General features: G+C 45.6%; 1 protein-coding gene across 3 annotated transcripts in view; it reads right to left on the reverse strand.

The window, feature by feature from the left end:
* Chchd6 (coiled-coil-helix-coiled-coil-helix domain containing 6) overlaps positions 1-15703 on the reverse strand; it is a 220701-nt gene that overhangs the window by 69771 nt on the left and 135227 nt on the right. The gene's annotated exons all lie outside the window — the stretch shown is intronic.

A 15703-nucleotide genomic window follows, 5' to 3' on the forward strand; every position in this document is an offset into this window, starting at 1 on the left:
CGGGAGCTACAGGAAGCTCAGGCGCCTACAGGTTTTCAGGCAGTATTCCTTAGGGAGATCTGTGATAGTTGAGGAACTTATAATATTCCCGATCATCTCAGACAGGAACAAAACAGAGTATCCTGCTTCTAAGAAGGCCTTTCACGTACCCTGTGACTTGGGTAAGTAACTTGAACCTCCCTGAGCTTGAGGTTACACTCTGGGCTTTCATATTTGAAAAGCGTTGCCTACCTTTGCACTAGCTGGCTTTGCTTAGACCAACATGAAGTATGATGTCAACAGTCCTTACCTGACAACCCAGCACTCCTTAAAACACTATAAACCCAAACACACTTCATATGGCCCCTTCCCCACTGGCATTCTAAACACATACCCACACATCTTATCCTAGGTCTTTAGATACCACAATGCCACTGTGGCTGAGCAGTGTACACCTGGCCAGTTAAAAGCTCCACCCTCAGCTTTCCTGTGCTCAAAATGGACCTCAGGTGGCTTAACCAGGAGGAAAGATCCCATACCTGGCTGTCTTCAATGGCCAGTCCCTTGCTGAAGGTACATGAGGCATGAATCTCTCCAGGATCTGTATTGAGTAAATACTCTCCCAGAGGGTATCCCCATCCCTTCTGCCTGAGATTCTGGTGTTTGAGGCTGTGATATATAAGGATCTTTTTTTTTTTTCTGGCCTGAAGTTTGGGACAAGGAAAAATCCCATTCAGTCTTGGGACGTGGAGGCCAGCACAGGACTTCTCCAGGAAGGTCCAGGGAAGGTATCCTGAGTCATAGGGTAGAATCTTGACTGGCACTTTCAGGGGTCTGTATAAGTATCAAGTAAACCCAGAAGCTGATCAGTTCAGCTGGTGGGAGTATGGGCAAGGCTGGGGACTGTGAAGTAGTAGCCATGTGATAAAAATATCCTGTGATCAGGGCACAGGCAAGGTCACCTTGTGTACTCACTGGGAGCAAAGGGCTAGGCATCCATTAAGGCCCAGTGAATAGATGCTGACAGCAGGGATGGAAAGGGGATAGTTTTTAACAGTTTAGTAATGACTGACATGGGTAGTGGGGGGAAGGGACCACTAGACTCTTCGTTTCCTGATATCTGGTCAGGAGGCATCCACTGAGAGTAACAGTGTGAGTGGAGTATATGCACCTGGAAGACAAAGAGCCCTCACGTGGTAATACTGCATGAATCTTGACTCTTGAGTAGAGCTGGCCTCCTTGTATTTCAGATGACACTAGTTCCTTATAGCCCAGGCTATGGGCACAAGCTTCTGATAATTGGTTTCATGACATTTTTCTTCTCAGTCAACAACTCCATTCAGATTCTGTTTTATTTGTTTGCTTGTTTTGTTTTGTTTTTCCCCTTGAGACAGGTTTTTCTGTACAACAGTGCTGGCTGTTGTCCTGGAACTCCTGGAACTCCTGGAACTCACTGTGTAGACCAGGCTGGCCTCAAACTCATAGAGATCTGTTTGCCTCTACCTCTTGAGTGCTAGGATTAAAGGATTAAAGTAGCCAGTGGTTAAGAGCACTGACTGCTCTTCCAGAGGTCCTGAGTTCAATTCTCAGCAACCACATGGTGGCTCACAATCATCTGTGATGAGATCTGAAGCCCTTTTATGGTGTGTCTCAAGACAGCAACCTTGTATTCATATACTTAAAATAAATAAAATAAATAAAAAATTCTTTAAAAAAGGGTGTGTGCCACCATTGCTTGATTCCACCTAGGTCCTTAAGACCTATTTAAGGTTTCACTGTGAACACCTGAACCAATTTGAGAGTGTGATAAAACTGTAGAAAATTTATTTTGCAAATAAATCTGTATGATAAATGGCAATGCAGATGAAATGTATCCCACAGGCATCTCAAGAGGGTCATCCCAAGGATGAGCCAGATGTACCTGTGACTAACTATGCCCAGGTGACATGAGAGCAGTCTAAAGGGGACATGATTGGACCTGGGATGCAGAATAATTAGAACAAGGTGTCCAATTCTGCTGGCTGCCAGGTCACTTCCCATTTTTGATGGCTCATATTCCTATCACTACAATATAGAAATCATAGTTCAACAGTAGAGGCAAAAACACAGACTTCAGATCAGCCAGTGCTACGTTTAAACTCTATTTTCATCATCTACCAAGCAACTCTATGCACCAAATCCCACCATACAATGGGAATGGCTGCATACACCCAAAAGAACCATGGCAACTAGAGATAAAGACCCTGGCAAAATGCCAAGTACTGAGACCTGCTACAAATGGAAGCTAGAGAAGGTTCCCTACATGCTGGCCGAAAAGGAGCCACAGGAGAGAAACCTTCCTCCCTGCCTGAACGAGGTGATGCTTAGGCAGCCTGCAGAGGCCCCAGAAGCAGCACGAACTAGCAGGTCTTATCACTGCACTGCAGCAGCCTTGACTCTGGATTAGGTTCCCCTGGTTAGTCAACCCAAACCAAGTCCTGGCTGCATTGGTACCCATTGGCCAAGGGAAGACACTAAACATACCTGGAGCCTTTCTGTCATCAGAGACTAAAGTCTCCCTTCCTGGGCACACCCTGCTGATATCTGTGAAGCATGTCCTGAATAATGAGCTACAATGAGGCAGCAAACAAAACAAGGTGCAGAGGTTTCAGTAAAGGACTAACAGGGAAGTCAGGCATGGGACCAACACCACTGTGCATTCCAGCAAATTCTTTCACTCAGCGATTCTTCAGAAGGCTTATGACTCAATGTCTCCAATTATGGGCATGTGTCATCAGGCCTAGTAAAGCCTACAGCCCTTACCAAACACCTCAGGTTGGTGAGGTGCTAGAAGCTGCACTGGAGTTACTGGGCCATTCTGGCACCACTGCTGGTCTCGTGTTGAACGACTCCTCACAGGGCCCTGTCCTGGACTGCAGGGTGGAAAGCCACACCCTTGGTCCCTCACTATCTGACTACAACACTATCTCCTTAACTGTCTCCAGATGTTACCAAACATCCCCTAGAGTCACAACCATCCCAGAGGGAAGACCACACTCCATAAGGGCAGGAATTCAAACATGCAAACAAATACTCTTGAGAAATAAAATGAATGCTCTTAAAAGGAAGAAGGAGCTTGTAAGCTGACCCTACCCCCTACAGATTGTAGCTCACAGGGTGATAGGTAGGTACAGGGCCCAGAGGAACAGACCAGTTTGTAGAAAGGGAGTTCATGAGTTCCTTATGCTTCTAGGAGAGGCCCCTAAGGCCCCGAAGGCCTCTCCTAGATCTGACATAGTAGTTACTTTCCTAGAAATACCTGCTTCCAATGGAAAGCAGAGAACTGACATTAAGGAATGGTCCAGGCATGTAAGGAAGGGGTCAGGAGAGCTGAGGCCTGGAAAGTTGAGCCTTATAAAAAGGAAAGAGGGGGCTGGGGAAGCTTTTTTTTTTTTTTTGGTTCTTTTTTTTTTTTTTTTTTTTTTTTTTTCCGGAGCTGGGGACCGAACCCAGGGCCTTGCGCTTCCTAGGTAAGCGCTCTACCACTGAGCTAAATCCCCAGCCCCCTGGGGAAGCTTTTAAAATTGGATTAGGAGTGATAAGAGCAGGAAGGGTTGGACTCATATTGGGGTGAAAGGTGGCCAGTTAGCAAGATGGAAAGAAAGGACTCCTAAACTCCTTCTGTTATCAAAGAGAACAATCTCCTGACTGAGACTGAATCAGGCACTGATATGAGGGAATTGAAACTCAAGGCAGGAGAGATTGCAAGAGAACATTCAGTCACACTAAATGAATTCAAATCTCCCCATCCAGATGCTTCCAGCCTCAGCTTGGATTCACTCGCAGGAGAGACTTTGGGGCTGCAGCACTCCAGAGGATTCAGAGTAAACGGGAAGATGCCCAAGACAAGCAATGTCCAATATATCAAAGGGGGAAAGGACAGAGCATCACGAATGACAGATAGGAGAGCAAGTGGAGGAAGTCAGACATTGCCTAGCCCAGAACCCGTCCCTGGTTTTGCTTTCACATATTCTAATGAAGAGACAGGAGGGTCATGAGTTCCAGACGAAAATGAGGGTGAAGAGCAGCTCTTTCCAATTCTTGTCAAGACACTCATGGCCAGATGGTAGTGGGGACACGGTGACTTATAACAACTTTGTCACTCTTCAGGGTAGAAGTAGAACCAGTGGCCACCATTGTGCCCTGGAAAGCAATTTAGTTTCATGTAAACCTCAGCAATTACCTATCAATTAGATGAACTGAACCAATGAACACAGAGGGAAAGCAAAGGAGACTATTAGTTAACTAGCTACATCCTGGCAGGCCTGGCCACTCAGTATCTCATGTCCTCAATTCCCTAAAAGAAAGGACTCTAAACTCAGCATAGGTGACTCACTGACATAAGGTCAGTTAGCCAGCGCCAGGGCAGAAGTCAGATCTGGGTGAGGCTACGGATTCCAATGGTGATAATCACTGAAGGGGAGATAACAGGAGGCTTGTAGCATCTGTAAGAGCTCTTATACACAAGAGCTTTAAGACAGGACCAGAGTTTCAAATCAAGAAATGGAACTATGAACTACTAATAAACATGATTTCAAAATAATCATAAATGACAAAAAGAGAAAAAATGGAGAAGGAAGAGCATTTAAATTTATCACAAAACAGATAGATTACCAATATCTAGCTAGCCAAACAGCCTGTCATCTCAGCTACACAGGACACTGAGGTGGAAGGATCATTTAAGTCAACCCTGGGCAATAGTGACTCTGTAAATCATAAATAAATAAATCCCACAAAGAGTATCTATGAATAAACATACCAGGAAAAAGGATTTTTCTAACGATAATATATTTTAATCACTTGTTAATAAACATATCATTCTTTAAAGACATACAAATCAATTAAAAAACACAAATGACCTAAAAGAAAATGGCTGGCTGATATAAAGAGGCTATTCCCCCTCCAAATAAATATGGGATCAAAACAATGTTTAAAAACATATTTATGTTGATAATTGTAAGGTGTAGTCATTCTTACAAGGGATAAGATGCTGCGATGGCACAAGCAGGGGGAGAACCTCAAAGTCTTTTCACTGGAATACATTCCTGAAGAGAAATCTGGGGTAACCATTAAAACCAATTGTGACAGAGATGATAACCTTCCAAGTCATTAACAGGAAACCACCAAATAAACATAAGAGATTCCCATCATGCACTTGTCAAAAGGAACAAGTGAGACTGATGTGCAGAGGAAGTTGGTATGTAAAGTTGTCCAAGACACACTGTACGCAAGCCTATCCGTGAGAGTCTGTCTGTCTGCTACAGTCATACCGTACGCAAGCCTACCTGTGAGAGTCTGTCTGTCTGCTACAGTCATACTGTACGCAAGCCTATCTGTGAGGGTCAGTCTGTCTGTCTGCTGCAGTCATACCGTACGCAAGCCTATCTGTGAGAGTCTGTCTGTCTGCAGTAAGACATACCGTGTGCAAGCCTATCTGTGTGAGTCTAAGTAAGGCTGCAGTAAGCACTCAGCAGAGGAAGTATTTGCAAGGAACTGCTCCAGCGTTGGGTCTGTACCCAGCCATGTTTTCCATGCTTTCTGCAAACAAACATGCATTATATCTGTAATTCATTTAAAAGGTGATGAGGAAAATACCATGTACATAAGGTCAGGGGAGACCAGCACTGTCACACACCTGCAGTGGAGGGCAAGCTACATCAGCCTGTTCTGCATGCATCACCCCGGCCCCGGAGATATACAGAATTCATGACCCAGAAATCTTAAGTCTAAATATGCATTTTTCTAGAAGACCAGTCCAGATGGTTCTAATGCTAGAAAGACCTAGAACAACACACTGTACTGACAGGTGACTGTAAGTAAAGGCACAAGGGGCAGGATGTTGCTAGTTAGACTGAGATTAAACTGGATGTGAAAGGCTGATGGCAGAACCAAGAACTGAAGGACACTGGGAAGCATGTGTGATTATGGTCTGGCTGGATAAGTGAGCACTGAGGTAAACAACTGTCACTTCTTTTTAAGGGCAGGTGATTTCATTCATTTCTGTTTAATCTTTATGCTTATTTGTATTTCCTGTGTTTCTTCTGTGAACACATATAAGTTAAGAAGTAAACAACAGGCAATATTATTCCATGGCTGGGTAAGCTCCAAGCAGATGGCCCAGTGATTCCTATGACACAAGTACTTAAGCAGAGTTTGGGGACTCAGAAGGCAGCAAAGAGCAGCCAGTGCCATTCAGAGAATACCCTCCATCTCATTGGTCCACACAGGTCTGGCTGTGTGTGCTGCTGTAAGCTGACCTCTAAGGACAAAAAAAAAAAAAAAAAAAAAAAAAAAAAGAAGAAGAAGAAAAGAGGTGGGGGGAGAGGGAGGCCAAAAAGTGAATTAGGCGAAGCCATGACAGGGAACAGTTTTGTTGGGACAGCAAGCACAGGTAGGCAGCACAGGGAGTGGTCAGAAGGAGATTTCAGAACAGGCAATACCTGTCAGGCTGGGAAGGGCCCAGAGACACAAACCAGACCAAAGCGGAGTCTTGCAGCCTAGGCTGAGGAATCTTGGCCTTCTGATTGCAGGGGAAAGACAATGAAAACCACCAGAAGATCTTGCTGCACAACTGGATGCTGGATCATGGGTGGAGTCCAGAAAAAAGTACAATAATTAGAAGGAAAGACATGGCTTCAGTTCATGTAAGAGACTCTACCAGGCTGCCATGATGGAGGGAGAATCAAGGTGGGCCAGGAAGCACTAGTTCAGTGATATGAGTAGGACACTTAGTCTCCGGCACTAGGTCACAGTATCCTGAATCCTGATGTCAGGAGGCCCCTTTTTGGCCTCTCACTACCACACCAGCAGGAAATACTAAGGGGTTCACATGGTCAAATCCACCTGATCTTGGCCTGTGAGGGGAGCACTAAAAAGGAAAAAGTAGGAAAGTCCTGGAGCAGCTATCTATCAAAACTATTTAACAAAATTCTCTCCAATTGGAATGGGTGACAACTTGCACATGTGATGAAAAGCCACCCTATAAGTGTCTATTTAGGAGATTTAATGTGCTGTGGGGACCAACATACAATGCACATGAGCAGAAGCACTGCATATTATGGCTACTGCAGAAATGCATAGAAACCACTCCAAGTTACTGATTGAGTCTGGGCTGAAAAGGACTGTAGCAACACTAAAGAGTAAACAACGCAAACCAGTAGCAGTAAGCAGCAGTTTAACCACAGGGCTAGCCTTTGACCTGGCTGGCAACTCCCTTTCCTAACAGGCTCTCCCAGCATTTAACTTCTCTTGCTCAGGTTCCATGCACTGAAGGAGGAAAAAGGGATCAAGCCATTGTCATGATCAAGTCTAAACTACATGACCACGGCCATGGGCTTCAGAACTAAGAATCAACTATAATGTGACTGTTGGATAAAGATTTATACCCCAAACAAATAGAAATCCAAATATTCTGGAAGAAGAGAATTTTGGAAAGAAATATCAAATGAATTAATGTCTGTCCTGTGTAAGATGAGGACATTGTAGTTGCATAAGGATTACATTTTTGAAACTTATGTGAAGTACCAGGGGAGAAAGGCCATGCTGCTGGGCATTGGCTTTAAGGTGCTTAAGCAAAAAACAATATGGAAAAGCAGAAGCAACCATGCCGTGGGGAGAGGTGCTTACATGCCCCTGTGTGCTTCACTTGGGAACCTTCCCCAGAAACAGTGTTGACTTGAGCCCTGTAGATGCTAAGTATAGATTTTCTGAATTCGGGTAGCCAGGGCCTCAGAGCAGCAAACTCTAACTGCCAGCTGTGACTCCACCCAACTTGTGGTACCACTGCTGTAGATGGTTCTCTACCCAGTAGGCTGGTGAGTTCCCACTTCCTGGACTTGTTTGAGGACGGAACAAAAGGAATTGGAATAACTCACTCACAACATACTTGGTGCTTTCCCAGCAAGCACTGAGGCCAGGTCAGCAGTCACTGTTGTCATCCAGCTTTCAGGGTCACTTTGAAGGTTAAAGGAGACAGGCAATGTTTTTGAATTTGAATGCACTCACTAAATATTAGGTGCCGGGCACCAGGAAAAGCAGCTTTGGTGATTGGTTTAATTTGCTATATATTAACTCACATAATTACCAAAGTTACCTAGGAGGTCAGAGCCTTTACCCTTTCCTGAAGCAGATTTTGGAAGACCTGGTTGCCTTTGACTGTAGTTTGATAGCTATAAAACATCAGGCCGCCACTTAGCCTCTTCTGTATCTTCATTTTCACATGACCACTCCCAACGGCACACAACACAACCTGAGCAACAGCACTCAGGCACCAAAGCACAGCACAGCAATGTCAGCCGTCCTAGACATCTGTCCAAAGAGGGTGCTGCACAGTCAGGGAGCAGCAGACTCTCCAAGTTTATAGAAGGCCATAGCTTTTGTGTTCAGCTTGGAAGGTGTCAGGTACAGAAAGTTCTAGCAAAATAGGAGATACGACTGTGTGGCAAAGAACCCATGATAGGTGACAAAGCAGAAGTAGTGCAGAGAAGGAAATGGGCACAGCGATGCTGGTAGCAGTAATGTCAGCTGTGACAGGTGGAGTGGGTGGGTGGTAAGGAGGTGCAAGTAGTGGGGTAAAGGGAGAGCCGAGGTGGAAGCTCGAGATCGAGTTGGAGGAGGTGTATGTGCTGGTGCTGGAGTTGGTGTAGGCCCTGACGGTAGAAGCGAAGACAGAGGTGGACATGGTGCATGAACACACAGATGAGGCTGAAGGTCGAGGAGATAGAGGGTTAGACATGGTGAAAATGGAGGTGATAGAGGAGGGGATGGTAGCAGTGTAGTGGTGATGGAAGTAAAGTATGGTGGTGGATGACGTGCAGTAAGGTGGGATAGGTGGAAGGTGGAGATGGTGGAGATGGAGATGATAGAGACAGAGTTGAAGAGGAGGTGGAGGAGATAGAAGGGTGCTAATAGAGGAGGTAGAGGTGGGATGCCGATCCTGAATGCCTGTTGAGACAGGTCATGGCTTGAATACAAACTGTTCTCCACACACTACTTGCTTTAATATTTGGTCCTCGCATGGCAGCACCACTTAGGAAAGTGGTGAAACCTTCAACACAAAGGTTTTAGCTGACACTGACAATAAGAATGGACAGTAAGGGTTATACCCCAGCCCTGCTTCCACTTCATCTCTGCTTTGTGGTTTGCCAAGATGTCAGCAAGTTGTGCCACAACCTCTTACCATTGTGACTTCCTTCCCCACCATAAATGGGTTGGACACTGTGAGCCAGGAGCCATTAATCCTCCCTTAAGTTGCTTATGAAGGGTATTTGCTCACAGCAGTGAGAAACGTATTTAACATGACTAGTCTAAGACAGCATCTAACTCCAGTGACTGGGAGCTCCAGTGACTCCTCACACTACCATGGAAAAGCTAGAGGGCTAGTAGACAGAGACGTGGAAATAAGAGTCCCTGCTTTGTGAGGACAATAGCAGTTAAACTGTTCTGTTCTGTTATCCCTAGCTAGGATCACCAATGGTGGCTTCAGCTGATGCAAGGATACAAGGCAATGGGCTCCATGCAATGTCTTCATTATGTAACCTGTAACCATATCTAATAATGCTGTCCTTGTGAAAATGCAGACTCCCAACCTTCAAGGTCTTGTGTGACGTGGTGAAGTCCGCAAAGCTGTCAGTGGTGTTGAAAACCCAGCACTTGATACTATGCCATGTGCTTCTTAAGGCAAGCAGGTGCAGGGCTATTTTCTCACATTCGGAGAGAGGACACATGGCACAGGTCCCCAGTCCACTGCATCATCTGTCTCTTTGGTGCTCAGGCATTTCTAAACAATGTACTAATCCATTCCCACTCACAGCTTCTGAGAATACATAAATGTGAGGTGCTGTGATCAAAACAAGGCACCAGTGGAACAGGAGGCAGGCAACTGCTCTAGCTCCCAGTCTGGTACTGAGGTAAAAGACTTCTGGCTTCAAATTTTTTTCAGATGTCTCCTTTGCTCAGTGGGTAACACATGTTCTCACTTGCTCTGGAGGCAGTTCCTGTCCTTGGGGCTGATGTCCCCATTTGCCACTGTTTTAATTTCAGATCACTATGCTGTATCCCCACCACTCTGGCCTCTCTCAAGGCTTCTCTCTGGGAGTCCTTGTCACTTGTTTCATCTCTACAAAAGTGCCCTGCTCTGCATCTCGGTGGCATCTCTGGGCTGTGACACAGGATAGGCCTCCTGTACTCAGCAGAGGTGTCTAATGGACATGCCTGTGCAGCTGTTCTTGCAGCAGCAGCTTTCCCACCATGTGGCCTGAAATCTTCACTCCTAGAGAACCTGTGGCCATTTGTTGGCATGCCTGCCTCTGACTCGGGACTAGCTTCTGCCAGATCCCTCTCCAAAAGGTGACGGGAGGGCTCCTTTCTGATATACTGGTTTTCTACTCCTAACTACCAATATATTTTTTCAAAGGTTTGTTGGTTTGTTTATTATAAGCAAACTGTAGCTGTCTTCAGACACAGCAGAAGAGAGCATCAGATCTCACTTAAGATGGTTGTGAGCAACTATGTGGTTGCTGGAATTTGAACTCAGGAATTCTGAAAGAGCAGTCAGTGCTCTTCACCACTGAGCTATCTCTCCAGCCCAGGCCTTTCCTCCTCACATGCCTACCTCACCCCTATAAAGCCCAGTGTTAGCTTGTCTTCAGAGGGGAACTGACAAGGCTCCCTGGGTGTGGCTCACAAGTCCTGCTACACAGGCTTTCTTGGGTCTATGCTCTCTGCCCCCACGGCATCCGGCCTGCTTCCCACATTCTCTTCCAAGCTGATATAGAGAGGCAGCATGGTGTGGTAGAAGGAGCAGACTCCATCTATCAGCTGCACGGCTTCTGGCAGCTTGCTCAGCCTGTTTCTGAGTTCTTTCATTTGTAGAACACATGTAATATAATCTAGCTTGCAGGGCTGAAGCCAGGATCAGTGATAACTTATGAAAGGGGCCTGGCACATGGTGCAGGTTCACAAAATCAGACTGACTATTGTCTTGTGGGACCCACTCCTCTTGCTTAACACTTCTCACTGGTCATTCTGCCTCATACCCACATGTCTAGAATTAGGCTCATCACTGCCCCAAAAGCAGCAGCTCACATAACTTTCTTTCCCTAAATGGTACCATTATTCTCCAGGGCTTTCAAGCTCAAATCTCTCTCCAGCTTTCAGGCCGTGCAGACTTTAAAACTATCGAAGGCCACATTTTCAGTGAGGTCCCCCAAGATCAGATGCTAATATGTCTATTCAGCATATTACCATGGCCTGTGTGTGGAACACCTCTGCTGAGGAGGCTGGGCCTCCACCTTTTAGGCTGCCATGGCCATCTTGGTCATTCTCCAAACACTACTTCTACTAAACAGTCTTCTTGGCAAAGCTCTCTTCTTCCCCTCCAGAAACCCGAATGCATTTGTTTCCTGTTTATGTGCACATACTTCCCTCTCTTTACTCTGGAAAATATTTACTAAGCCCCTATTATATGCCCAGCACTGCATTCCTGGCCCTAATGATGAATCACCCTTTCTGAATGACACTAATCAGGACTGTGCTCAACAGCTTTTACAGAAAGAAGGGGGAAGCCATAGACACTAGCATGGATTAGTCAACATGGTATGTGTTGTGTGCGCTACAATCTGTGGGAGGGCCCCAGGTCCCAGGAGAAGGGACAAAGCAGCAGAAGGTATCAGGATTCCATGATTGTGGTCTGAGGTTTTCCTGAGCACATGGTTTCTTCTGGAGAATCTGCTGTACCACTAGGTATGTCCACACCTGGTTGTAACAGACCTGGACCTTAGTTTTTCTGAGGTGGCTTTGTCAATGTACTCCCACGGGATTGTCACTAGCAAATGAAAACATTATGAATACACTGATCGACACCCCAAGAAACAAGGATACCCGTGCCTAGGTCAGGTAGGCTTTGTGTGTTAGTAAGAAGGCTAATTAGGACTGTTTGAATCTGCTTACAGCCCTTCTTTATCAGAGGAAAAGGAGGAAGAAAGAGTTCACCGCTCAGGAACAGGGAAGCAGGATGTGTACAGATGTCTGTGCTGGGAACAAGTCAAAGTCCAGGAAGAATACAAACATTTCTAAGTTTTGTGTTTTCTCCAAAATTCAGTCTTGGAGGCTAGTTTACAGGCTTTTTCCTCCATGCAGCTGAAAAGTTTGGGAAAGTAAGATGAGGTTTTACAGAACTGGGAGGTCTTTGTGGCCCAGAAGTTAGAGCATGGGCATCAGTTCTCTCTATTCCAAAGGACTCCACAAGGTGGAGCCACACTTTGCTTATGCCTTACCACCTCCCCACCACACCAGACAACCTGTGGCCCTCCCCAAGCCTCACCACCTCCCCTTCACACCAGATGACCTGTGGCCTCATCACCTCTCTTCTACACCTGAGGCTTCCATGAAACAACAAACTTGAATCGATGTGAAATTAATGAATGGCTATGTACTTAAAATTAAAAAGAGGGACAGGGTGAAAACAACATTAAAGAGAACTTATTACTTATGTCAGTATGCATTCTGATATTTGCTTTGCACAAATAATCACTCACGATAAAATAATGGGCAGATTAGCACCTCACTTCAAGGATAAGAAAATTGAGATCAGAGGCTATAAATGCCATACTCAGCACAAAGTTGTTCCATTACCAAGGCAGAACTAGAGGATGTCTACAGGACCTTAAAGCATACTTGTCCCCTCTTTCAATTCAATGGGTGACCATGGTTAGTTACAGCCAATTGGGCTTTTGCCAGCAAAAGTGGTCAGGTCTGTGGGCTTCTCAGGCATTTCACAGGAGTCTCTGGCAGAAGCAAATGCACTGGTTGAAGAGACACAAGTCACCCTAGCTGATTCCAGGCACCGTGTGGGGATCCTGCCCCAGTTCTTTCATCTCCTAGAAGAATTCACAAAAATGACAGCTGAGTGCATTTCAGCTGGAGCGCAAGCAAGATGGTAAGAGGTCCTCTAAGCATGACTCTGAGGATGCTGAGGGTTTCACCTTCTTGGTGCATGTATCTAACACACAATAAAAATTCTCTTGGTGTATGAGAAATGCTAGTATGAACTAGTCCCAGCCCCCTGCACAATGCCTTGCTTGTGGGACTCCTGGTAGGCATTCATAAAAAGCCTTATGAAGGCCAGAGAGGAGGAGCCTCCATCCCAGAGAGCAGGAGATGGGGACAGATCATCTTCAGTACTGAAACTCACCTCAGCATACCTAGGTTCAAATTCACAGCATACATGTACATACCCATGTCCATGTACTAATCCAAAACTGAAGCACTCACTATGACACCATACAGGATCCCGAGTGGCTACAGGGCAAAACTAGCACCTTGTCCAGGGAAACACTTCCACTGCCTACATCAGTCTTCATTCCCTCCTCACAGACAACACAGATGACTCCATCTTAAAGATGAAGAAAGGGAGACATAGGGAGAAATGGTAACTGCAGAGCAACAGAGACAACCTAGCTTCAGATTCTGACACCCAGGCTCGTCAGCTCAGCTGGATAGATGATTGTCCCCTGTGACTAGGATGCCTACAGTTCTCCCTTAGGTGCATGAGAACATTCCTTTGGTCCATGTACTTAGCAGTTCACTGTTATCCCTGGCAAAATTCAACGCTTTACACTTAGACCTTTCCATGTGGTACAGAGTGTGATTATTTGTAAAGTTTGCTAAATACGACAGCCTCTACTTCCACACTAAAAGGTCATCATGGCAGGACAAAAACAGCAGTATAAAAGCACCACAAAGTCTCCTTTTCCTAGACCATGAGCCTGGACCATACAAGCTTTCTTTTCCTGCCTGTTATAGTGACCAGGGGAGGCCCACAAGGAACTCCAGGACTGGTCCCAAGGATGTCAGGTGGCAGAATTCCAGAATGAGGCCTTCTCCTCCTGGGCAAGAGTCTACTCTCCATGTCATGGAACCAGATAGGGTTCCACTGTCCACATCTTCTCCACTTCCTCTTAGATCAGGCTCTGCTCTCAGTGTCTATACTCAAAGAAACAAAAAAGGGAAAGAAAGGAAAGAGAGAAAGAAACAGGAAGGAGGTGTTGAGCAAGGGGTGAGGAAGGACAGAGAAGGGAGGAACACGATGGTTGGGAGGTCTGGGAGCTGCAAATGGCAAGGTCTAAGAGTGTTCAGAAACAGAAGTCAAATGGAAGAAAAGCAGCAGCTATAAAGAGATTGTCAGAGGCTGTATTTTCCTCTTCTCAACCATTACCAGAATAAACTTATCCATGGAAAGGATCAAAACCCTGTTTCAGAACTAATATAGGTAAGTCTAACTCTTTGGTCTCCCCACAACCCCACTACCTCTGGCCTGATCTCCATCTGCTGTGATGTGGTGTGTTTTCCTCTCCATTATTGCCAGCAAAGCACTACCAGAAAGGAGAGCATACTTTGACAGCTCCTGTCAAAGCAGAGAACTATTCACAAGCATGTAAAATTCTCTGTGTGTGAGGAGTGGGGCTCCCCTTTCTCAGAAGTAGGGAGGAAGAGCATTGGTGGAGGAGCCTGGTGGGAGAACTGCCTCTCTTGTGGCAGAGCAGAACACTGGCCTTACAGAGACACCAAGGAGGAAGAGGAACGTAATGAAAGGAAAACAGATTTAGAGGAGGAAAGCTGCTGCAAGACCATTTCCTCCCATCCTACAGAAGCATGTGCACAAGCTCTGAGTAGCCAAGCCCAAATCAGAGATGAGAAGAACACAGCAGGAAACAGTACTGCACATACAACCAGAAGGAATATCTCCATGCCTGAGAACATATGGGCGACTGTGATAATTAGAGCCATGGCTGGTGGATTTTTTTTAAACTCCTTTTTGTAATCCCGAATCACAATTCTTAACATGGCATGCTATAGTCAAACCTGTACACGAACTGCTTTGTGAAAGCTGGCTCCTTAAAGGCCACTTGGCACTGCTCAGGCACGTGCTTAGGACTGCAGGATATCACTGCCAGGGCTCTATCCTCAATGCTGGCTTTCCTCTACATGCCTGGCAGAAGTGGGCAAGCAGGTGGCTGTGAAGCAGGGAGCCACCGCCCTCTCGTCCTCGTTACCTGGAAATCCAGAACCCACACTTCTGCCAGACTCTGCTGTGGCATGCTGCAGGAGAAAACCCCCATGGAAAGCAGGCCCCTCAAGCAAACTGTCACTTTCAAAGCTCCAAACCATGACAAATGACAGGAGAAGACTTGCCTGCAATAGCTGGTGGCTCAGATTGCTTGGCATGAGAAAGAATACTTTTCTTAGGCATGAGGGAGAATACTTTTTTTAATTTCTCAACCATCTTTTCTCATGTTATAAGCTGTTTCTTTGGAAAATCTGTCATAATCAACAAATTAAAGCTCCCAAAGTAAGCACATTATCAAAGAGATTTTCAATCATGAATTGCTAGCCTTTAACCAGGTAAAAGTGCCTGTGACTCTGGCATTCTCAGGCTCGTCCTCAGAACAGCAGCAAGCATGCAGCAGCAGAGTACTTTGATCTTCCCAAGTCCCAGGAGAAAATCGATGATACAACTTTAATGCATTTGTACAGCAAGGCTTCATGTTATTATTTTTATCCAATGTTGCTTAACTCAAGTAAAAAGGGTATACTGGGTCTCAGCACCGCCCTGTGGTGAAAGTGAATTATTTTTCTAAAACTAGATTGTAGTAGAGCCAGCCACGTTCACAGAAAATGGCCAATT

The sequence above is a fragment of the Rattus norvegicus genome, chromosome 4 (genome assembly GCF_036323735.1).
Source record: "Rattus norvegicus strain BN/NHsdMcwi chromosome 4, GRCr8, whole genome shotgun sequence".
In the NCBI taxonomy this organism is placed as follows: domain Eukaryota; kingdom Metazoa; phylum Chordata; class Mammalia; order Rodentia; family Muridae; genus Rattus; species Rattus norvegicus.